This window comes from Cupressus sempervirens, chromosome 3, assembly GCF_028749045.1.
Source record: "Cupressus sempervirens isolate cs-2001-9-10 chromosome 3, ASM2874904v1, whole genome shotgun sequence".
In the NCBI taxonomy this organism is placed as follows: domain Eukaryota; kingdom Viridiplantae; phylum Streptophyta; class Pinopsida; order Cupressales; family Cupressaceae; genus Cupressus; species Cupressus sempervirens.
The window spans coordinates 1,044,324,156-1,044,350,213 of record NC_143120.1 but is presented as its reverse complement, the minus strand read 5'-3'; positions in this window follow the sequence as shown (position 1 = coordinate 1,044,350,213).

Here is a 26,058-nt window from a genome sequence, read left to right as displayed (position 1 = left end):
GATTGTCCTTTTTATGTGTTCTTTGTACTGCTTATGTTTGGGGGTGTTGGGGGTTGTTCTAGTATTGACCAGTTTAGGTTGTTACTAGAGGCTTGAGGTTGTGAATGTGATGTTATGATGATTTGGTCTCGATCTTTCTTAACCCGACCATGGTAATGTGATGGAGTGCTCTATGACATGATTGTATTTACTAGTTGTTATTGCTTTCAGTCTTCTTGTGTGAAGCTGAGGTGTATGTTTATGAGATACCTGACTTAACCATTTTCGAGTCTCGATCAGTTATATTTGATAACCATTTTTGAGTCATCGATCAGTTATACTTAGATTGCTTTTCGGTCGCTTGAGAGGATTGAAGTGTTTGTTATGTTCTTGATGATGTCATGTGTTGACTTGACCATTTTGGAGTCTTTGATCAGTATTGTGATTTATTATTGGGATACTTTCTGGTTGCTCATTGGAGAACCATTGGATTTTGTGATTTATCATTGATGCCTTCAGTTGCTGATAGAGAACTGTTGTGATCATATGATTATTATTTGATGCTTATCTGTTGCTCATGAAGAACTGATGTAATTTTGTGGCTTATCTTTTATGATGTTTTTCAGTTGCTTGTATAGAACTGAGGTGATTTTATTATGATTCTTTGATTTGTGATTTCATGAGCCTAGGGTAGGTTATCTATGTGTAGTGTCGGGAAGTGGCTTGCAATGGGGATCGAGGCCCTAAGAGGCTGCCTAGAGTAACCCATTGTAAGTTGTTTTAACAAGTGAAAACATCTCACCTAAATACTGACTTAAATGAACCTAATAAGATAATTGTATGTTCTCTCCCATGCCTTGAGTGCTAGTACAGGCTAGGATGGGGTAGAGAGAACGCTTGGTTACGACCTTGCATTTCGCAGTATGCCTCGTCAGTACGAGAGGATACTAGTGGCCACAAGAATCACCAGGGACCCAAGATTCCTAAGGGATTGCTTGGGTAACTTCTACGTGACTTTTGTGATGACACTTTCTCGCTTGCATAGCAGGTTTCCTACGTGTCTTTGTGGCGCCTCTGGGTCTAGATGTCATTCTATGTTGGAACCTTTGAGTTAGTATACTTTTAGGATTTCCCAAACTTAGAGAGTACTTGTGTTTTGTGTTTTGATACCTTGTTTGGGACTTGAGACTATCTCCTCAGCGTGGTGGGAGTGGACCATTTAGGTTCTACGCGGTCGGGTGCTAGTGCTTTTACTCTTATCATTAAGATCCATTCCGTGGTCACCGTGGCTGGAGTTGTCGTGATTGGCATTTACCTTCACTATGTTCTTGGATTATTAGGATGGATGGTTAGATTTTATGATAGATGTTTTATCATTATGGATGTATGGATGTATCAGGTATGTTATTAGTTTAATTTATTCTACTGTACTTTGTATCATGGATTTGAGGATGATGTATCTTTATCTTTACATATGTATATTCTTTTAAGCCTTTCATACCTTGTGACATGTACAGTGGATGATTGAGCATTCCGAATTAATTTGCCAAGAGGCATTCAGAGCAATTGTATATTATGGACATTGGACTTTCTGATTATTCTTTCATATGTATGTGGTAGTTGTTAGACTTAGAATTAATTAAATTTAAATGTGACTCAACGTCTTGGGATCCTTAAGGAATGTAACTTGTGATGTATGTTTGTTGATGATTACATGTTATTGCTTCTGCTACTATGTGTTTGATGTGTATGTTATACATTCTTACTTTAAAAAAAAAAAATGTTTAGCAAACTTAGTGAAACTCTAGGTTAATTCTTTTGGATCCCTTGGCGGGGCGTTACAGTGCCCTAAAGTAACCTGGGTCCAGTATTTTCATTATGACAACACTAAAATTATTAAAAAAAGATACATAATCAAAAAAGTGATATAAACTATCCCATACCTATGTCCATAGCTAAATTGGCATCTCTTCATTTGCATTAGTGGTGTGATAAATGAAATCATAGATTATGTACCCCACATTCTTATATAGGATTAGGTGTATCAACAATGAGTAGTGATGGAATTTGAAATCTTTCATCTCTCCATTCTGAGCCAGTGAAATTTTTCCTTCATCACCTCTAAAATATACTCAACATAATCATATTCTTCTCCATGATATGAGTCTTGCACATCCTTAGCTATCATAAATTCTACTCCATACACCATATCTGTTCCATCCTTGCCAACCACCTTGTGGACACCATACATTGTTTTTACAATATAATTCTTCAATTTATCCAAAGGCATCATTTTCTCCAACTACTTAGGGTAATCACCCATATTCTTTAAGTTTGTGGAAATATGTTGTAGCATAGACTTCCTTGTGTAGGCTTTTGTGTTTCTGTCAAACTTCTTATGTAGCTCCTCCAAGTCTATAGGTTGGCCCATGACACCATCCAATCCAAATGCTTCAATGAATGAGGAATGGTCTAGTGTACATAGAATAGTTCCATCTCTCCTATGGAATGATTTGGTTTCTAGATTGTACAAATTGATGAGGGCCTTTACCAAATCAACATCAATGAAAACCTCTAGAAAGATCATTTTTTCCAAGTTCTTCTTTCATAGATTATACATAGGGATCTTCTTCTCTATGTTGTGGTAAAAGTATCTGAAAATTTCATAACTTGTAACTCCAAGATATGTAGCATGTAAAGGCTCATGCACCCATAAATTGATAAAAAAAAGGGTGGAGTCCTACTTAGCAAAATTTAGAGAGTTAGATTGTATATAACTAGATTTGTTTTATTATTTTAGAAGCAAATATTTGTGTTAAGAGATCTCTCACTCTCAACACAAATTGTAGAGATGATTTCTTATAAATTCAAGAATATAACATGTATTCTAAGATGTTATTTTGATGTAATAATATATGCTATTGGTGTTCTCATTCTGAGTGTAGTTATTCTTGTTAGAGTGTGTTATATTTGTGAATTCATGTTCATGAATAATAATGGAGACAATGGTTTTGTTGTGTTGATTTGATTGTGCAATCTTTTAGTTTTGGCCTTTTCTGCATGTTAATGAATTTTGTTGACATACCAAGTTGGAGAAGAGATCACCCTATTCTTCTTACATAGCTTCTTATCTCACATGAGTGCAGTTTTTATGGCCTTGAGATTTGATGAGAAGTGAAACATCTTTCAATTTTTACTAAGTTCTCATCAATGATTACATCGGTGGATTTGAGGAAGCGTTGCTCCTATTTTAATTAGTTTACTACCTGATCTTTTCAATGATTTAAATTGCAAGTGTTGTTACTATGGTTTATGTCCATTAGGAATTTCACTTTCATGTTATTTGCTTTCATCTCTCATTACCTTATCTTTGTTTTTTGCTTTGTTAACACTTGGTTAAAATAGGAATTCATATAGGTGCATTGATTAGATTAAATTAATAATAAAATAGAAAATACCAAAAACATATCTCTTTTGTGGTTACTTTTCAAAACAACAAGAAGATTGAACATCTTATCCAAAATTGGTCAGAACCAACACAAGCCTCCCTATGAAAAAACACATTTATCTTCAACTGAATGGATTTTAGTAGGTGGCAAGATGTCTCAAAACCTTGGAGTTGATCCTAGATTATCTTTTCAAGAGAGGAATTCGAAAGGATTCCTGTTGTTAAGTATCGTGCAAAATGACAACTCAATAGTAAGGAATAAGTTACAGTTCAAATACCAATAAGGGTAGTGAATAAAACATAATAGAGTTTAATAGGAAAGTTAATTACAGGTTGAAGAATTATTTTGGGAACAAAATAATTGCTTAAATTATTAGGGATGACATCCTAGATATTAACCCTAATTTAGCATGGGCTAATTTTTTATTTATCCAAACATTTGGAAGCATCAAGTCAAATGGACATAGTTTTATAAAAGAGATGGGCATAAGTAAGAAATAATTACTTGCAAAGAAGTGTGATGTTAATGTGAATAATATGGTGTGAATGCAAAATATGTATATGACATGTGAACTTATGTGAAATAATTATGATAAAAATTCTAATGTAAGATCAGAGATAAGTGAAGTACAATAGTAAACAGTAATGAGGTTATTGTATCTATCTCATTTTATTTAAGGCACTGCATTGTATAATTGCATGTTAGGGTAGTGGGATATTCTTGCATACATTTGTAATTGTATTACCAACTCTTAACAGGGTTGAAGAAACTCCAACTAATAGGGTTGAGGCTTTTAATAGGGCCTAGTACTCTAACAAGGACCAAGACACTATATGTACTTCATAGACTCCTAACAGGGTCAATATCCTTAATAAGATTCTTTTGTTTAGTGGATCATCTTGTAGGTACCATTCTCACCAGGGTTTTTCTAGTTAACAAAATATGGTGTTATGAGTTCTCTTTGTGTATGGATTTATATATTGTTCAACACTATTGGTTTACTTTCATATGCATATTGTAAAGTAATTAATAATATCCAATTGTGGGAAAATGTTTGTAGAATAGTGGATTCACCCCCCCTTACTATTATCTATTTCTAACAAAATTGTTAGTACTTCCACCATTAATTATCACATTACAACACTTTTCTTCACATTTGTACCTTGTAAAAAAAAACTCCTCCTTTGATTAGGCTCATTCTCACCACTCAGCAAGACTCTTTTGTTAACTAGGACTTCTCTTTCAACATCTTCAGAAGTTATGATTTGGAATCTTCATTAAGACACACTACTCTAGCCTATCCTTTGGTTCTTCTATCGTTCCTTCCTTGGTGCTATGAATAGTCAAATGCTATATGTCCTTCTTCTCTGTAATGAATTTGTTTTCCACAAAAACCTCCTCTTCTAGAGCCTTCACCTCTTTCTCTTCCTCATTGATCTCTATTGTTATGATCATGGAAATGATTGGAATTGTTCCCCTCTAGTTATGACTGCTATTGTTGGCCTCATCCTTGTCCTTTTGATAACCATTTTAGCCTCCATAAGATCGTCTGCCAAATCTTCCACTGTGACCTCTACCACTATTTTTATTATCAAACTTTTTTCTCAGCATCTCCTCAACTCTTAGGGAAAATTGGTATGCCTCATCAATACTCATCATTCAAACCGAGCTTAAATCCTCTTGAATTATTTTCCTCAACCCATTAAGATAATGATCAAATTTCACCTTATCAACTTCTGTATGGTTAGTTCTGATGAGAAATTGGTAGAACTCTTGAATATACTCTTGAATGGATCTTCCCTCTAGCTTCAAACCTTTCATTTTCTTCAATAGACCAAGCTCATAATACACAAGAATAAATTATCACTTCAACGTTGCTATCATCTGGTCCTATCTTATGATTTTATATTTTCCTCTTCTATTTTGCTACAAATAGATCTCCCATCACCAGATCTTTGCATGACCCTTCAGTTTGGCCTTTGCAAATTTGACCCTATTCAAATATTCAATATCTTCATACTCAAAGTATTCCTATAGTTCATTGATCCAAAAGATTAACTCCTCAAGGTTAATATTTCTTGAAAATATGGGAATCTCAAACTTAAGTTTTTTTTTTCCAATCTTAGAAATAGCCTTAAAAATTGTTTCTTCTTTTGGGTTCAAAATGACCTCTTGTTTAGAATTTTCTTCTTCTTCTTCTTCTTCATCCTCACTTTCATCTCTTGAGGCAATATTTATTCCTCAACACATTTATTCAGCCAATGCTTGCATTTGTCTCTTCAAGGCTTCAAAATTCCTAGGCTTAACACTTAAAACTCTTCCACCATTCTCTCTTTATGGAGGCATTTTTGTGCTTCCATTGAAACCCTAGTGCAAACTTCCTCACAATCAATGATTTTTCCATACGCTCAACCCAAACCATAGTCCTAGTGCGAATTGCCTCCTAGTCGATGATCTATTTACATACTCAGGAACTTCCCCTTGGATACCACTTGATGAAGGGTATTTCCCTTAATACCACAACAAAAAACAAAAACAAAGAATAATACAAATAGAGAGAATAAAATATGGGCTTCTTATTATCACCAAAAATGTGGAATTAGAGAATTATCATATGCAAAACCACATGGGTGTCTTCCTTACAACAATCAACAAAACATAAATATGACTATTACCCATAACTTCCCTAGACAACCTATGAGCCTTATTTATATAGGCACTTTTAACCACCTAGGAAGGTTCTAGACACTAAGCCCTAACCCTTGAATTACATTTTGTATGGGTTCACATTTGGAAACCATAGCTAGAAAATCGTTGATCTAATGGCTATTATAACCCCATTCCAAAATCATTGACTAATGATCTACAACAACTAATTGCACAAGTGTTCATCAATTAAGGTCTTGCCTGATTTCATAGCCATTTAGGCCTTCATCGCTAGATTTGAAGTTTGGATAGCCAAAATTCATACCAAAATCTGCAATGACTACACCAATACATATGATATGAGATTAAAACTTACCCGCCAGGCTTATATGTCAAAGATGAACCTCCATAAATGAGATCAGAACAATCAGAGAACATAAAATGAACTTACTAAAATTAGCAAGCTCCCTCACTTAGTGACTTTGTATAGGAATAGCCCTTATTAAAAACACAAAAACTAGAAACATAAATATTTTTGGGTGATGCAAGATTTCCCTTAAACCTAAGATGGCCTTACATCGAGCTTACATATATTAGAAGCTACAAATGGAATAATTGTTATGTTGTCATTAATGTCAAACCTTATTGGTGAGACAATTTCTACATGAGTGGAGTTCTATATCAAGATGATTGATGAAGAGGATTTGAAAGAAGAGATAACAAGAGAAACTAGTGGAAAGGTTGAGTTATGTGGAACTACAATGGGAACTTGATTAGTTGGGCTTTGAAAAGATAATGAGTTGTTTAATCATAACACCTAATGGAGAAAATAGTTGAGTTGAAGCCTGGAAAAATTAATCAATGAAGGACCAACTACATAGGTTAAACCAAGCTTCAAAGTAGAAGATTAAGGAACTTATAGTTGAAGCTGATTTGTGCTAGTGTCGACTGAGTGAATAGTAAAATGCAAGAAAATATAGTGTCAATAGAACAATAGTAAAGATAGAGTATCAATAAAGTTGGACCAAGCAAAGTTAGTTTAAGATGAGCAAGAAAGTTAGTGAAGACCAAGTTATCTAGTGATGATCGAGGCTAATGTACACAATTTTGGTTGAGTGTTAGCATATTTTATTTTATCAATGAATTGAGATTCCCAACCAACATATTTTGAATTCTTGAAATATGAAAAAACTATTGAAGATAAGTATTGATGAGCTAGAGCATTTGATGTAGGAGAAACAATGTTAGAGCATTTCTAGGAATGGATTCAAAGAGAAGTTTTGGGAATTTTCTAGAAGGGAAGAAGATGAATGAGAAGGTGGACAGAATCATTGTATGTGTTGAATCTTATCATAACACTAAGATCAAAAATGGTGTTTAAGAGGAATAAGATAAAACTATTGATTTACGAAGGCATAAGGATTAACTTATAGAAGGTTAGCAGTTGATAATTTTGTTGATTGACCAACATGAGAAAAAGGCTATGAAGAACGAACAGAGAAGACATGAAGAGTGATTGCTTGAAGGATTTTCCAAGAAGATCAGAGATAGTGATGGATACATGAATGGAGTTTAGTCAATGAGTTAGCAAATGAGCTACATTGTGATTTGTATTTGAAAAATGAGTTGTATTTATCAGATCAACCTATTGTTACTTTCAAACCATTGTATTAGTTAAATTCCTTTAATCAAGGTTGACCTAACAATCATTTGTAAATCCTTTAATCAAGGTGACATTATAATAGAATATTCTAAAGTCATCTAACAAGGCCACTCCTAACAAGCTAATTAAATCCTTAAAAAGATCATACCTAATAGTTTTTATTGTAACCTATAACAGGGCTAAATCTTAACATATCTCACTTCAAACGAGTGAAAAATTAGTGACATGTTACTGGTGGTTTTTCCTAAATTGGGTTTCCACATTAAATCCTCATGTCTTACTTGTGCGAATGCAATCTAATATGTTTAACTATTTTTTGTTTTACATTATATAAGTTAAGTTACAATTGGGATAGCGGACTACAAGTTTATGTTACTTATAATTTTCTATAGAGACTGGGTTGATTAGATATTATATATAATTTGTTTGAAGAGTGCAAAAGTTTAATTGGTTCATGTGGACTTAAGGACAACTGATTCATCCTAGCTCTCAATAATTCTAAATCATTCTAACAATTGGTATCATAACTATGGTGCTTTTATAGAAAACATTTGAAGGTACTTGGAGCTAAAGATCAAGATGTACTTAAAGGAGGTACCCAAGTTAATCAAGGAGAATTTTCCTACTTGGAAAACTTTGTTGAAGTTGCACATTGTTGGAATTGGATATTTGGTAGTATTCTACTTGGACAATGAATACATAACTATACCATCACCTTTGATAGCATAAAAAATAAAGGAAAAATGAGAGACTAAGCATGCAATTTTAGAGATTGCATATTTCCTAAGATATTTAGAATTTAATAATATAAATGACTCCAACACTGCAAAGAAAATGTGGGAAAAGTTGGAAAATATCAATGAAGGAGATAAGAATGTACTAAGAGCCAAATCACAAAACTTGAGAGGAAAGTTTGACGACATGAAGATGTTAGAATGTGAGAACATTAATCAATATGTTCAAAGAATCAAAGAAGTTGGGAATGCTATTAGAGAAGCTGATGGAAAGGTCAATGATGAGACGGTGATCAAAAAGGTATTCAGAACCTTATTTACTATTTATGCTATTAGATTTTTTTCAACACAAGAAGTAAGATGTACTATTGGTATTGATCTCACCTTGGATAGTCTGGTTGGTAGACTTACTACTTTTGAATTGTCAAATTTTGATAATTTTACTGCCCCTACTATTGAATATGCTTTCAAGTCACAATTGGTTTTACATAAATCTTAGAAGAAGAAATGAAAGTATGAGGTTAGTGAGATTGATTCTTCTAATGATGATCTTGAGGATCTTGAAGCATTAATGGCTAGGAGACTACCAAGTGACAAATGAAAAGTCAAAGGTAAAACTTCTTGAAATATATTTTTCATGAAATAAAGTTGGTCATATTATTGCAAAATGTCCTAGTAGGGATGCCAAGGATGAGAGGAAAGAAAAAAAGTACAATGGAAGAAGAGATGGAAAAGACAATAAAGGATACAAACACTGCAAGGGAAAAGGTAAGAATTCTTGTTACATTTTAAAGAAGAGATTGATGATGATTCTGATAGTAATGATGAAAAAGTTGTTTATGCTGCTATGAAAGATGATTCTGATGAAGATGAGAAAATTATGCTTATTTCATATGTTAGTAAATGTGATAGATGGATAATTGATAGTGGTTTTTGTTGACCATTCCCCCACCTTTTTTTTTTCAATATTGCCAATCTCATGAAAACTAGGGTGGTAGACATGCCTACATCCATTAATTATTCATTTATTGCTATGCATGATAAGAGGGATACATAAAACTTAGACTTTTCCTTATATCCCTAAATCCTTCAATCCCTTTGCATCATATGAGAGAATGCAAGTTGCAAACATGCGATTGCCTTTCATTGCTTGGTCATAGGTAGTTAGCAATTAACCATCAGGGAAGTTGTGAAAGTGTGATACAATCTTCTCAGTAGTCAGCGTAGCTTTTGTAGTGCCTGCCCCTAGTTTACATTGTTGCTATTATTGCTGAACTCTTTTAGGCTAGTTTGATGGTTTATTATTAGTAGTATTGTTTTGAGACTATTAGATACTGTTTCACATTCAGTTGATTATATGATGAGACTACTTGGTACTCTATACTTCATGTATGCATGATGATTATTACAGTGATTTCAGTTATTGATGATGATTAGTTAGATGGATTATCATATGTGTTCTCTTATGGATACTTACCCCATACTACATGTGTATGGTGTGCATGTATGTTTTCTTTATGTATGGCATTTCTGATGTGGTTAAGGAAGGGAGTCATAGTCACTTGCTAGTTGGGATCTACATGATGCACTACTTCCTACCATTGTCTATTTAGCTTAGTATATATGTGTTTCTACATTCGTGGATTTTATGTAGATTGCAGGTTTCAGGTATCGACTTTCCTGAATTGCCAGGATGAGCATACCCTATTGCATTATCAAAATGGTAAGAGAGGGGAGATAAAATTTTAAGTCCAAATCCTAACATTTGAACCCATTTATCCTAGAAAACTAGGACAAGTATCTATGTTGATTACCTTCCAAATGCGTTGTATGACGTAAATTCGTGATTATAACCCTTTAGTTTGATCTTGTACATATTTTCTATGATGGGTTTACATATTTTGTCCTATAAGTCTTTGGTGAATTTTCTATTAATTAAGCCAAATTAAATGACTAAAATAATGATTTAATTTAACAAAAATTTGTTATGATATTTTTAATATTTAATTATATTTAATTAATTTGGAGAATTAATTAAATAAAAAGACTTAAATATAAAGAAAAAATTATAAGTTTAATTTAGAGCGTAATAATATTAATTTAATTTAATAATAATATATTTAGGAGATCATTTTTAAATAAATGCTAAATATTATTATTACTTAAGTAAATAAATATTTTATCAATTAACATTTTGAAAATAAATTAAAGCATGGAAAAGATATTAATTTATCAAAGAATTTCAAGATTGCATAAAGTATGCACAAGAATAAAATTTAATGAATTAATTAAAAAGATAAGTCAAGTGAAATTAAATAAAGATATTTTATATTTCAATAAACGTGCATGAAAAAGATAAAGAAAAGATAATAAAGAGTTAAAGATTGGTAAGCAAGGAGTCCTCTTGGATGATCGCACAATTAGTGCCCCAAATTTAGGAGAGAACTCCTTATCAAGAATTGAGGGTTCATTTTCAAGGGACTGCAAATTTTGGAAGAGGGAATTTTTGGAAGAAAAAAGGTTTTTAGAGGAGAAATTTCTCTCACAAATCTTTTTGGGCATTGTGTTGTTAGCATTAGAATTCAGGTAGATTCTTGTGATTAATTTACACAATTAATTACGCTATTTCTTTTCCTATCTTCTTCGTGACTATGATATGGTTATTTGAATAATTCTTTATGATGAGTATTTCAATTTGGAGTTACTGGTATGCATGTAGATTTCTTCTATAGATGTAGAGATTAAAATATCTTAAAATTCTCGTTCAGTAATTTTGCAAATTACAATTTAATTTGGGAAGGGTTTGAATTTAGAGATGGAAAATTTAGATTGAAAATTTGAATGGTTGATTGTATTTTTCCTATCAGTCTAAAATTACAAATGCTTATAAAAATATATATTAAAATTTAAATTAAGGAGGGGGGAATTGTTTTGAAACACATTTTATAAAAATTTAAAATAAAATAAATTTAAAATATATATATTATAAATAATGGACGGGGGCCACCACCCCCCCACCCACCTTTTTCCCCTCCCAAGCTTTCTTCATTTTATGACAACCTTACTACCACTGCCACAATAGGTAGTATCGTTGCTGTGGCAATAGTCTGCTATGGTAGCACTGCGTAGGCAGTGAGCAAACCGGCCACACAAGCCTTAAACACCTTGGAATATGCATTTTTTGTTTTTAAAAGTCATTTCATTAAAAAATTAATTTAATTAAAATTTTTAATTGTTATTTTATTAATAAATAAATATTATTTATTAAAAAAATATATTTATTAATAAAAATTATTAATAGTGTTTTATTAATATTTCTGAAATCAATTAATAATTGATAAATATTAATTATCAATTTTTATTTATTAAAAGTTTTACTTATTAATAATTATTGAATTTAGTAGTTAGGATTATTATTGAAGTTAATTCAAATTAATGTTAAATATCAATTAATAATATTTAATTACATTTATTGTTATTATTATTTAATAAATTGATTGTTAATGGGATTGTGAATATTCTTTTATTTAATAATCAATAATTATTATTTAATAATTTAAATAAATAATTATCCCTAAATTAATTCTAATTAATTGGCTTGAAATCCAATTAGGGTAATTGTACTTTTTATTCAAATATAAAAAATGAAGTAAATAGTAAAGGGTTAATTTGCAAATTGTAGGTATTCAAAAACTTACATTGAACAAAAATTAAAACCTTACATTTAACTCAACAATATGTTTTCAAAATCAAACCAAACTATGAAACCTACTCTATGTTATCTATATGTTGATTATGCTTTGGGTTTGGGTTGACTACAGTGTTGACCAACTTAGGATGTCTACTAGAGGTTTGGGAGTTCTATGATTGTGGTACTATGCTGAATTGATCTTGATCTTTTAAATTCAAACATGGTAGTGTGTTGGTATGCTTTTTGATGAGTTTGTTTATATTGTTGGCTATTGTTTTTAGTGTTATTATGGGATAATGAGAATGATCTATTTGACATAACCATTTTGAGTCTTCGATCAATATTTTTGGGATACTTTCCAGTTGCTTGTAGAGAACTGAGGGGTTAATGTGATTTATCTTTTGATGCTTTCCAGTCACTTGTATAGGATTGAGGTGATATTATATGATTCTTTGAAGTGTGATTTCATGAGCTTAGGGTTGGTTATCTATATGTAATGTCGAGAAGTGACTTGCAATGGAGGTCGGGGCCCTAAGTGGCTACCAGGGTAACCCATTGTAAGTTGTTTAATAAGTGAAAACACTACACTAAATGAGAGTAAAATGAACCTAATAAGAGCCTTTGTATGTTCTCACCCATGCCTCGAGTGCTAGTATAGATTGGGATGGGAGTAGAGAGAACACTTGGTTGCGACCATGCATCAGTAGTATGCCTTGTCAATACGAGATGATACTAGTGTTGCATAGGGTCACTAGGGGGCTAGGGTCTTGAGAGACTAGGGGCTAGGGTCTTGAGAGACTACCAAGATAACTCTAGTGTTGATTTGTGGGATGACACTTTATGCATACATAGTAGGTTCCCTACATGTCTTTGTGTGCCTCCAAGTCTAGATGTTGATTTATCTTGGAACCTTTGAGTTAGATTACTTGTTGGGTTTCCTATACTTAGAGAGTAATTTTGATATTTGGATTGGTATCCTGTTTGGGACTTGAGACTATCTCCTTAGCATAGTGGGAGTGGGCCTTTTTGGATTACCACACGGTCGGGTTGTAGTGCTTTTTACTCTTACCATTGAGGATCCATCTGTTGATACCATGGCTGGATTTTTCTTATCTACATTTCCTTTCATTCTATTCTTGTGTATTATGATGGATAGTTATATCTTTATGATGGATGGTTTCACTTATTGTATTGTACTTTGTTTCATGGATTCAAAAAGGATGATGTAATCTATTTTTATAAATGTATATTCTTTTAGCCTTTCATACCCTGTGACATGTACAGTGGATGATTGAGCATTTTGAATTTTATTGCCAAGTGGCATTCATAAAAAATATATATTATTTAAATCGACTTGGACTTATAATTATTCTTTCATGTGGATGTGGTATTTATTACATTTAGTTTTATTTAAATTTAAATGTGATTCAACGTCTTGGGATCCTTAATTTAATTTGTGATGTTTGCTTGATTATGATTGTATGTTAAATTGCTTTTGCTACTTTATGTTTGATGTGTATGTTATTCTTTCTTAAATTTTTTTTTTTTGGCAAAATTAGTAAAAATTTAGGTTAATTATTTTGGATCCCTTGGTGAGGTGTTACAACTTCGCAATTCAGAGGGCTAGCATCCAGTTAGATGTTGTGATGCAATGATTAACCTTGTTCAAACAGTCACAAGTCAAGTTCTGCCTTAATAATACTATAGGGGGCCCATGATCTTCCTAGCCATCAGATCTTTCAAGATCAATGGTAGGTATATTCATGCTTTTTGAAGTTGCTCAAACTTTAGCCATAGCGGGGAAGTGATAGGCTACCATGTGGACTTGTGGGACCAGATCCAATATGTGGGTAGAAAAATGAAGGGTGTGTTAGAGGGTGGATAGATTGGTGATGCCCAATTATTCAAGAGTGCTAACTATGCCAAGATTCTTTAGTTATATTGCCACCATTAGATCTCAGTAGATCTATGTCTAGCATATCCCCACATTTTAAAAATGCCCAAACTTTAGCCATTATGGGAATATGGGCATGTGATGCATGTCATTGTGGGCCAAGTTCATAAGGATTCCTTTTCACATCATCGCAAGGGCCAAATACTTCATCAAGTAAAGGTTGGTCAGTTCAATTGATGCCATTTCATCATAGCAGCGATACGCATGGAGTGCACCATTGCAAGGTTAAATAGTAAGGTTAAAAAAAAGGTTGTGAGGTTGTGATAGCATCTAACAAGCAATTCTAATAGCTTGTGCAATATTGGATGGTCAGTGAGCAATTAAGCTTTTCAAGATGTGACCTATGCTATAGTCAGAATTCAAGTTGCAAACATACGAGGAGTCCATCTATAGTTAAGGCCTATGTTATCGCATCTTTGTGGATTGTTAAAGGATAACCCTAGTTTAGGCTACAATGGTGCAAATGCCTTATTTTCTCACTCATACGGGGTAGTTGATGAGTTAAGGAATGAGCTGTGAAAGAGCGATGACAGTCAATCTAAAGGTTTGTGCAACCTTGTAGGGTCTGAGCTATCTAATCAATATAACACCTTTTTAGTTACCGGATTGGACATCCCTTACTACCAAAGTACTATGCTAATTTTTATTAAATGTCAACCGGGAGCATGAACTTGAGATGATGTCTACAAAGTATATGCTCTAGTTTTCACTAAAAGTCACTACTACCTTAAATGCAATAACCATTAAGGAAATCTAGTTTATCCAAAGGAAAGACAACTATCAAGTACTTGGAAGGAAATTCTAATTATTTAACCATACATCTATGCACCTACTGCTACAAGAACAATGATTGGTTCTGTTTCCAGTGGCTGCAGGAACAATAGTTCTAATCTTAACTTAGAAAATTGAGTCCAACTCCTTCTTACTAAAGTAAACTCCACCTTTTGCGTGGGCCCCCAAGGAAGAATGAAGGAAAGATAGGCTCAGATAAAAGTGTAGAAACTCAACAAAGTCATGTATTCATTCAAATATGCAGTATTACAATAACTTGGGAAAAACAACAAGATGTCTATCAACTCTGTCTGTCTAGTCACTACCTAACCTCATAGATACAGACGAGGTCTTATTTAAAAGGAAGGAAAAAAAAAAAAATCCTATAATTATGACTTCCTCATGAAGGAAAGTCAGTTACAACTTAAGACTGCAAGCATGCAATTGTAAAGACATTAATTATCCCTTAAATTCCCCAAAAATATAGATCATAGCAAATGCTAGATCTGCTCTTTTATCTGACTTTAAACAGCTTCTAGGAATCTAGGTATCATGTGTTGCATGTTTAACCGATCACTTTGATGCTCGCTTCCTTGCTTAGTCGCTTTCTTAGGTCCCACTTTGTTATTCATTAAAATAGGTCCCTTCTGACTTTGCCACCAAGTCTCCAGCTGCAACGGTGTCATAACACTTCTCTTTAATACCATCAATGCCTTAGCACTATTCCTTCGTAGTTTTTTTTTTATTAACTCTCGATCATCTTGTATTCCTGCAATCAACATTTAATACACACAAGACTTCCCACAAACATTTATTAGTTTATAAAGAAAAGGCATTAATTATTCAACCAACAATTTTTGCAATCTCTTGAGCTGCAGGAAGATCTACCCATATCAAACATTCATGAAGAAAGATTTTTACCACAAAATGAACTCCTTTTTAGATATAACTCCGATAATCATTTTTATGCCCTATGTCCATAATTTATACATCAAAATTTCAAAAAATTTATACTAAAAGATGATAAAGTTCAGTATGTTATAGACAAATGTTCACAAAAAGGGCCAAAAAGACTTCTATTTCTTAATGTCATCATTTTTCCCCCCAACCATCCTCAGGTTGGTCCCTTCAACATCTATAGGTTTTTGATCCTCATCCGCAGCTTGAGATCATTAGCAATTTTCTCCCCTGATTCATGAGTTTTTTAATTAAAATATCCATGATTTTGTTTCAACTTTTCCCATTTTTATTCTTCAAAAATCATTTTATATTCAACAAATGAATCATACTTTCCAAGCATAGGATGCAAGAGTATTGGCAGTTGGAAATGAAGAGGTACCCAATAATTTTTTTGACTTCTACCTAACATCATATACCTAGGCATCCTATTGATGGCCAACTCTAGATTTTGAGAAGAGTGCAACTCCCTTATTTTCAGATCTTCTAGCAATCAAATCCATCTTTGAAGGGAGGCTTGTATAGCATAAGGGACATTTGCAGAACAATGCTGCTGCCAATCTAGAAATGCCTGTTCATGGACATGGTGAATTTTGGCAGCAACACTTTGATTATTACTAACAAAAAGCCAATTGAAGAATAATCTATGAGTGTTTTACACCTTTGGCTGAAAGTACAATGGTTCAAACATTTCCTTTTCCCTATAAGGAGCAGCTTGGTTCTCTTGACTAATCTCATTTTGCATCCATGTCATAACTACCCTAAACTGTACATCTCCCACATATAACAATGAATTCCAATCTTTATCATCTGGAACAACAAGATTATGAACATATAACTCACAGAGGAGATTCTGCAAAGCCATTAGAAATGATTTGAATGCTGCATAAAATTTCTAGGGAGTGTGTAAGGAAGGGTTCAACCCCCAAGTAATTCGAGACAATTGAAAATTAATCATTTGCTCCTTTAGGAATAGTGTGTAAACTAGAGATGGTGACTTGCAATTTATAAGCTTTGGAATGAGCTCTGTAATCTTTGTGACATGTTACTGCAGGACCATAATTTCACTATCCTTCTCTTCAATTTGCTGTGCTTGTTCCCTGATAGTTCTGAGCAATTGCTTCCTTTCTAGGTCCCAGTTTGCTTTTTCCCATTGATACTTTTGGTACAAACTAAAGCTGGCTATTAATAGAGTAGAAATGTCAGGTGGTGTATGATGATGGACAACAGGTCTATAATCTTCAAGGTGGTGCTCAGGATGATGGTGGTCAGTAGTGCTATCATCCTAAGAATATTGACATTCAACAAAGCTGTTATTTTGACATGCAATAGTGTTATCAACTTTTTCTGAAGGGGCAACAACAGTAGGATAGGGTGCAATAGTCATTTTAACTTGAAATGTTTCAACAATTTCCTAAACCATTTCTTGTGCAACAGATGGATATTCCTCTGGTGGTAGATTATTAGTTTCCTCTACTAGCTGTTCAAGCCCAGACACTATTTCCTCTGAGGACTCTATGCCACTATCAACATTAATAGGGCTATTTGGCTTTGTGAGAATTTCTTAAAGATCATTTTCATGTTCAGGAGTAGGTGCTGTGTGCTCTGGTGACTATGCAGGTGTAGGTACTAGAGTTTCAACATCAATAGGTGGTATAGGAGGCTTAGCAGGTGGCACAGGATGTTCAGTTCTCAAATTTACCTCAGACATTCTAGTGACTCATCGTGGAGTAGAAATTGGGGTAGAAATTGGTTTCTTGCCCTTATCGACGAATTTCCCTTTATTCAAGTTGAGTGCAGGTTCTTGTGATATTGGAGATACTTCTTCTAAACCTTCCTCTGTGGCAACTTTGTGTGATTTTCTCTTTCTAGAATTTGAGGCTTCTGTGGGTAGAATTTTTCTTTTTGCAGTTTTAGGTATAGAGGCAGAAGCCGAAGCTTCTTGAGCCATTCTATATACTACTTTCTTGACTCCTACAATAGTTTTCTCTCTTGTCCCCATTCCTTGCCTTTTAGGTCCACCCCTTTTAGGTCCCTCTATCCTTAGTTTTACAAAATCTTCCCATGTTCCCAAGTGCTGCCTAGTCAACTCCCTTTCAATTATAGCCCTAATTAAGAAATGGTGGTATATTGACTAGGTTTTTCCTTGCTGTACATTGGTAGCTTGCCTTTTGATAATATTATAAAGGAAACTTAGGAAATTTATAGGACAATCACCATGCTGCAAAGCACTCAAAATTTTTAAATGAACAACATGCAAATAGGAATACCTTCTTTCATAGGTAAAATATCTTATGATAAATTCAGTAGGGTGGATGAATTGTAGAGGGAGAGATAATCATAATGTACCTTGCTTTTTGTTTTCCTCCAGCAGAAGATCTCTAGGTACTAAGAATTGCTCTTTTTCTTGTCATCCATCCATGTCCTCTCTCCATCATTCTCCATTTGTGGGCAAACCAGAAACTTTTGCCACCACTTCTTCAGTGAATTCTATCCGAATGCCCTTAACAGTTGCATATCCATCCCTTAATGTATTATGAAATTAGAGTGCAATTTCATGATCAAACTGCTTCAAACTAAGATAGTAAGCTAGCCAACCTCGTTGTTGAAACAAACTACACATTGCTGGGTCTGCTAGTAAGACTCTGTGGTCTACTGGTTCATGCCGCTGAGGTTCTCCATCCATATTTTTCAAAAAAAATCCTATTATAGGAAAATTCACTGTAAGTGATTTTGAGAGTATGGGCGAAGATGGCTACAGGGGTTTCAACAAAGGGAATTAAAAAAAAGAAAAGAAATACTTCAATACTTTCCAAACATCACATCATTCAGTACTTCATGATGACATTTTAATCACCAAACCATAATGAGGATAAATATTGTGCTAAAAAACATACACCATATTAATGAGGGGTTATGTGAAATCATGATTTAATGGTTGGCCTTCTTTACATTATTTCACACATTCCAAAAGTACAAAGGAGCACCAGCTGATTACTGAAATGACCCTTCCCTGTACATCCTACATGCCAACTTAAGATTTCCTTGATTTGCATTCATGATTTCTTTCCTTGATTTGCATTCATGATTTCGATTTTCCCTTCCCCCAACCTAGCAGAGACTAGGTCCCACCAGATCGTAAAGATTAAAAATTTTGAAAATTGAAATAACATGCTTTTCTAAATAAATAATAAATTAAATAAATGCAAAGGGGTCAAGTGTGACTGACCTGAGGTGCGATCGGAAGGATGGTCCGAGTAGTATCGTATGAGAGAAAGAAAATGAGATGGCATAATGATGGAAAGACAAGAAGGTGGGATGAATGAGGTGGAAAAGAAATGAATTTCACATGAATGCAAAAATTTTATTATGAAGGCCTTGAAAATAAATTCCAGGGGTTGCAGGCATCTGAGTGGGAGACTCAGACGGAGTGGCTACAGGAAGAGATGTTTCTACTATGGTGAACTGTTGAAGAAATTCTTTCAAGGTTGCTGATTTATGATATAACTTCAAGCGATGCCCATTAACCAGGAGTTTGAATTTGACCTGATCAATTGTTGACAGTTGAAATGCTCCATTGTTAAAAATTGCAATGATTTCTTAGGGACCAAGCTATCATGTCTGAAATTTGCCTTGGTGATGCTGATATCATGAATCATATAGGAGCGCCCAATCACTAACAAAGAATTCTCTATCTTTAATGAATTTTTCATGCCATTGCTTTCTTTGATTCTGAATTAATTTTGTGTTACGAAGAGATGACTTTCGCCATTCATCCAACTCATTGAGATGCAAAATGCGATCCTGTTGTGCTGCAGAAAGGGTAATATCAAGTTCCAAAGTTGTCCGCAAAGTTTTATGTTCAAATTCAATGGGCATAACAACTATCTTCCCATATAGGAGCTGAAAAGGTGTAAACCCAGTAGTGGATTTCCATGTTGTTCTGTACACCCATAAGACTTCAAGAAGTCTAGCTGCCCAATCTTTCTGACGCAAAGAAACTATTTTAGTGAGTATATGTTCTAGCTCTCTATTTGTCACTTCTACCTGTCCATTGGCCTGTGGATGATACACAGACGATTTTCCATGCCAAATTTTATTCTCCTCCATGAGTGCTGCTATCAGATTAGATGTAAATTAAAGCCCTTGATTTGATTGTAATTCTCTTGGAACACCAAATCTGGTAAAGATACATTCGTACAGAAACTTTGCAACATTATTTTCATGAGGATGCTTCATGGGTTTGGCTTTGGCCCACTTAGTAACATAATTAGTGCAAACTAGTATGTAACTTTTCCCTTCTGATGGCAGTTCAATAGGGCCAACAAAATCAATTCCCCATTTATCAAATAGTTCTACTACTATCTATGGTTGCAGGGGCATTTCACCTATTTTTGTTGGTCGACTCATTCTTTGACATTTATCACATTTTTTTGTATACTAAGCCACATCCTTGTGAAGTGTAGGCCAATAATAACCTATATTTAGGATCTTTAATGCAATCCATTTTTTAGCAAAGTGACCACCACAGGGCTCGTCATGACAAGCACGAAGAACATCATATGTTTCATCCTCTCTAAGACATCTTCATGTCACCTGGTCTAGTCTAGCATAAAACATGAATCTAGAGATCCATGAGAAATTAAAACTCTTTTCTGCCGACAATCATTTTTCTTTTGTAGAGAAATTTGGGGGAGTTTTGCCAGTAGTTAGATAGTTGGCAATGTTAGCATACCAAGGGTTTTGTGCTGACAAAAGAAAGAGATGTTCATCGAGAAAGCTATCTTCTATGGCTACAAAATCATCAGGTTTTTGAAGACAAGACAAGAAATCAGCTACAACATTTGCTTTACCTGGCTTGTCAACAATGGTGATGTCAAATTCTTGCATTAGTAACAACCATTGAGCCAATCATCCAGAGATTGCTAGCTTGTTCATCAGATATTTTATAGTAGAGTGATCTATATGTACAAATATTTGGTATCCTATAATGTAATGTTTGAATTTATTCAGAGCATAAATTACAGCAATAGTTCTTTCTCTGTCATAGTGTAGTTATACTCAGCTCCTTAAATATTTTTGTTGATATAGTAAATTGCATGTTTTACTGAATCTATCTTTTGGCCAAGTACCACTCCAATGGCATGATCTGAAGCATCTATGTGTATGTGAAAAGGTAACTCCCAATTTGATCCTCAGAGCATTGGTGCTGTTCAGAGGACTTCCTTAAGCTGCAGGAAAGCTTTTGTACACTCTGAATCCCATACAAACTCTACATCTTTTCGAAGCAATTTATATAAAGGTGTTGCAATTTGATTGAAATCTTTGATAAAATGTCGATAATATCCCACATTTCCTAGAAAAATCTTGACTTCTTTCAATTTAGTTGGTACAGCTAATGTGTGTATGACTTCTATTTTTGCTGGATCTACTTCAATTCCTTTAGGGGAAATAAAGTGTCCCAACACCACTCCTTCTTGCATCATCATAAAACACTTTTCACTGTTTAAAGACAAATTGTAGTCTTTGCATCTTTGTAAAACCTTGTCCAAGTTCTCCTTGGCTTCTTCAAATGTTTTTCCATATGTGGTGAAGTCATCCATATACACTTCCAAACAATCTATAGATATGTCAGAAAAATGCTAATAACAACTCTTTGGAAAGTTGCAAGTGCATTGCACAAACCAAATGGTAGGACAACATAAGCAAATGTTCCCCATGGACATGTCGATGTGGTCTTGTCCTAATTCTCTAGTGCTATCTGGATTTGATTGTAGCCACTAAACCCATCCAAGAATGAAAAGTATTTTTTTCTTGCAAGATTGTCAAGAACTTGATCGACAAAAGGCAATGGAAAATGATCCTTCTTGGTAGTCGAGTTAAGTTCTCTATAATCTATGCAGACTCACCATTTTCCCCCTTTTTTGGGAACAATAACTAATGGTGACACCCATTGGCTATCTGAAATAGGATATATGACGCCAGCATTGAGTAGCTTTTGCAATTCTTTTTTGACAATATCCCTTAATGCTGGGTTTATCTTACGCTGAGGTTGTCTCACAGGTTTGCAATCTGGACTGATATAAATCCTATGAGTATAGAGTGCAGGATCCAAACCTTTCATATCTATATACTCCCAAGCAAAAGCATCTCAATGCTTTTGTAATAGCTGTAGGGTATTATGATGTTGTGCCTGAGATAAAGACTTGCTTATATTTAATTCTTTTCTTGGAATGATTACTGTTTTGACTACTTTTTCAGCTATTGAAATTTGCACAATTGGTTGTGAATCTATCTCATGTGGTAGGAGTGAATGCATAAGTTATGTAGACTCGAAATAATGAAGTTCAACAGGTAAAGGAAAAATGCTTTCTAAGACACACTCTAGTTTAGAAGATGTCTCAGGTTGTGTTCTATACTCATTCAGTATGATAGAAGAAATGACATCATCTTCTTCTTTAATGTTTACAATGAGTCCCATGAGATCATCATCAATTGTTGAATAGAATCTATGTCCATATCAGAGTCATTCATATTTGGCCAAACAACTTGATCATTCTGTAGCAAAGGCTAAGTAGGAGAATACAAAGTTAAATTTTTAGTGTTCATTCCATCTGAAATAGTCATTTTCCTTGATTGACATGCAATATAAGCATCTGCTATTACTAACCATGGTCATCCTAGAATGATAGGATATCCCCTAGTACTTGGTTTTGGAGAGATTACAACAAAATCAACTAGATACTCCCATGAATGTAATGTTACAGTGACATCTTCGAGCATACCATCAGGAATGATGGTAGAACTATTTGCTAGTTGCAAGATTATTGGTGTTTGCCTGAGACCAATGATGCTTAATTTGGACACTACTTCCTTGGTCATTACATTAATGGATGCTCCTAGGTCTATTAAGACATTCTGTACTTACACTCCTTGAATGGTGAGGGTTGCTACTGGGCTTCCATGGTCTGCATACTTAGGCATTTTGCAGTTATCAAGCATAAGATCAGAAAGCTACCCAAGGACATGGATAGTCTTTGGGTCTTTCTTTTTCCTTCCTGGCTTTTTAACACAGGCTTCTTTGATGGCTTTTGAATATATAGGTACTTCCTTTATTGCATCAAGCAAGGGAATTTTTACCATCATTTTCTTGAGTTGCTCAAACAAATCTAGTGTAGCTTGATTTTCACTTGGAAAAACTTGCTTTGTTAACCTACTAGGAAATGGTGGAGTCTTGGCTATAGAAGAAACAGTGGTGGTAGGTTCTTGAACTAACTCAACATTTGTATCATCTATTTTTATTATAATGGGCTGCTAAGGTGAGGCAAGCATTGTTCTAGATCATAGATGGATATCGTTGAGGGTGATGGAATAACTTTGTTGTTGGGCTGAAGGTTTTGCACTATTAGGATTAGGCATAGGTTGTGCAGCTAACTGTGGCTGTTTTGGGGGGGCTGTATTGGTTGCAAGAGGCATTAAGGCTTACTATTGAGGAGGTTGAGTCAAGGATGGTTGATGCTAGTGCTATTGCCAGTTCTGGGTTTGCCATCAACCCTGTTGAGGTTGTTGCCAACCTTGCTAAGGTTGGTGCCAACCTTGGTTAGGTTGCTACCACCCTTGGTTAGGTTGCTACCAATTATTATAATTACCATGCTATTGTTTCCATTGGCTATTACCACCGTAATTATGGAGTGGGTCTTGAGGAATACCTGATCTTGGAGCCCATGACCTTTGTTGAGCAACATAGAGGACTTCCCCATCTTTATCAATTTCCTTGAATTTAGTAGGCACATGCTGTGATTCCGAGCTAGCAATAGGCTTACATCGGCAGTTGCGTTTCTTTTCTCTGCAATGGGGGCAATATTCTGCCAACATATTATCAACATCCTCCTTCTTCCTTCATGCTTGCATGGTGTCCAATTGTGTAGCAACATCATTAATGATGTCTTTCTTGAAATCCGACAAGAGGTTTGATAGTTTTGTCTTAGATACTCTCACCCCAGGAGTTTTTTGGAGTAAGTCCCTCAAACCTCATCCTTTTTTTGTTATTGCTCTGGAATAGTTCAAACAAATATTCCAGATTTCAGCTCATGTCTTCTATTTAATGTCACCTCCAGCCATTAAGTCTAAAACTTCCATACTCCTGTCATGCACTCCATTCAGAAAGAGATGCTTTTGGGACTCCTCATTTAACTGATGTTGTGTGTTATGCTATAGGTTAAACATGAACCTGGCAACATAGTCCTCCAAAGTCTCATCCTCCTTTTCTGACATTTTAAAAATGTCATCTCCTTTCAAATCATGGCCTCTAAAATATTCCTTATATTTATTAAGGAACATGTTACTCATAGTTGGCCAATCTATCATAGCATTGGCACCTAGACTCATGAACCATCTTAAAGCGATTTCTTTGAGAGTTGATGGAAACAATTTCAGCTTATGGGCATTAGTTGTGTAGTCATAACTTTGACAAAGGATGTCGAACTCCAAGAGAAAAGTTTTTGGATCTTCAGTAATAAGGCCATAGAATTTAGGCAGGGCAACTGAGGGTATATTTTTTAGATTTTGGTTACCCTGCTGATGAGGAATTGGAAAGGGAAAGGTAGGATGAGCTACTGCCATTTGTGGATGTCCTAGTGGTGGCTGATAAATGAATAGAGACAATGGATTATCTTGATATTCTGGCTCAGCAAAAAGATTATTCAAATGGAAGGATTCTTTAGATGTGGTTGGTGATTGTACTTGTTTCAGTACTTCTACAAATATATTCTCAAATGGTTCTTGTTCTTCTTCTATTTCTTCTCTCTCTTCTCTTTCTTCAGGGTCAGGATAAAAAGGATCTTCCTGATTGAAGTTGGGAAGAAATCTTCCAAGGTGGTGTCTTCTCCTATGCATGCAAGAATGCTAAAAATGAAATTGACTCAATAGTGAATACTAAACTGACACAATCCTCAACAACGATGCCAAAAATATGTCTAATCAGTATAACACCTTTTTAGTTATAGGATTGGACATCCCTTACTACCAAAGTACTATGCTGATTTTTATTAAATGTCAATCCGGGAGCGTGAACTTGAGATGATGTCTACAAAGTATATGCTCTAGTTTTTGCTAAAAGTCACTACTACCTTGAATACAATAACCATTAAGGAAATCTAGTTTATCCAAAGGAAAGACAACTATCAGGTACTTGGAAGGAAATTCTAATTATTTAACCATACCTCTATGCACCTACTGCTGCAGGAACAGTGACTGGTTCTATTTCCAGTGGCTGCAGGAATATCAGTTCTAATCTTAACTTAGAAAAATGAGTCTAACTCCTACTTACTAAAGTAAACTCCACCTTCTGCATGGGCCCCCATGGAATAATGAAGGAAAGATAGGCTCAGATAAAAGTGTAGAAACTCAACAAAGTCATGTATTCATTCAAATATGCAGTATTACAATAACTTGGGAAAAACAACAAGATGTCTATCAACTCTGTCTGTCTAGTCACTACCTAACCTCATAGATACAGATGAGGTCTTATTTAAAAGGAAGGAAAAACAACAAACTCCTATAATTATGACTTCCTCATGAACGAAAATTAGTTACAACTTAAGACTGCAAGCATGCAATTGTAAAGACATTAATTATCCCTTAAATTCCCCTCAAATATAGATCATAGCAAATGCTAGATCTACTATTTTATCTGACTTTAAATAGCTTCTAGGAATCTAGGTATTGTGCATTGCATGTTTAACTAATCGCTTTGATGCTCACTTCCTTTCTCAGCCACTTTATCAGGTCTTGCTTTGTTATTCATTAAAATAGGTCTCTTCTGACTTTGCTGCCAAGTCTTCAACTGCAATGGTGTCATAACACTTCTCTTTAATACCATCAATGCCTTAGTGCTATTCCTTCATAGTTTGTTTTTGATTAACTCCCACTCAGCTTGTATTCCTACGATCAACATTTAATACACACAAGACTTCTTATAAACATTTATTAGTTTATAAAGAAAAGGCATTAATTATTCAACTAACAGTTTTTGCAATCTCTTCAGTTGCAGGAAGATCTACCCATAACAAATATTCATGAACAAATATTTTTACCATAAAATGAACCCCTTTTTAGATATAACTCCAATTATCATTTTTATGCCCTATGTCCATACTATATACATAAAAAGTTCAAAACATTTATACTAAAAGATGATAAAGTTCAGTATGTTA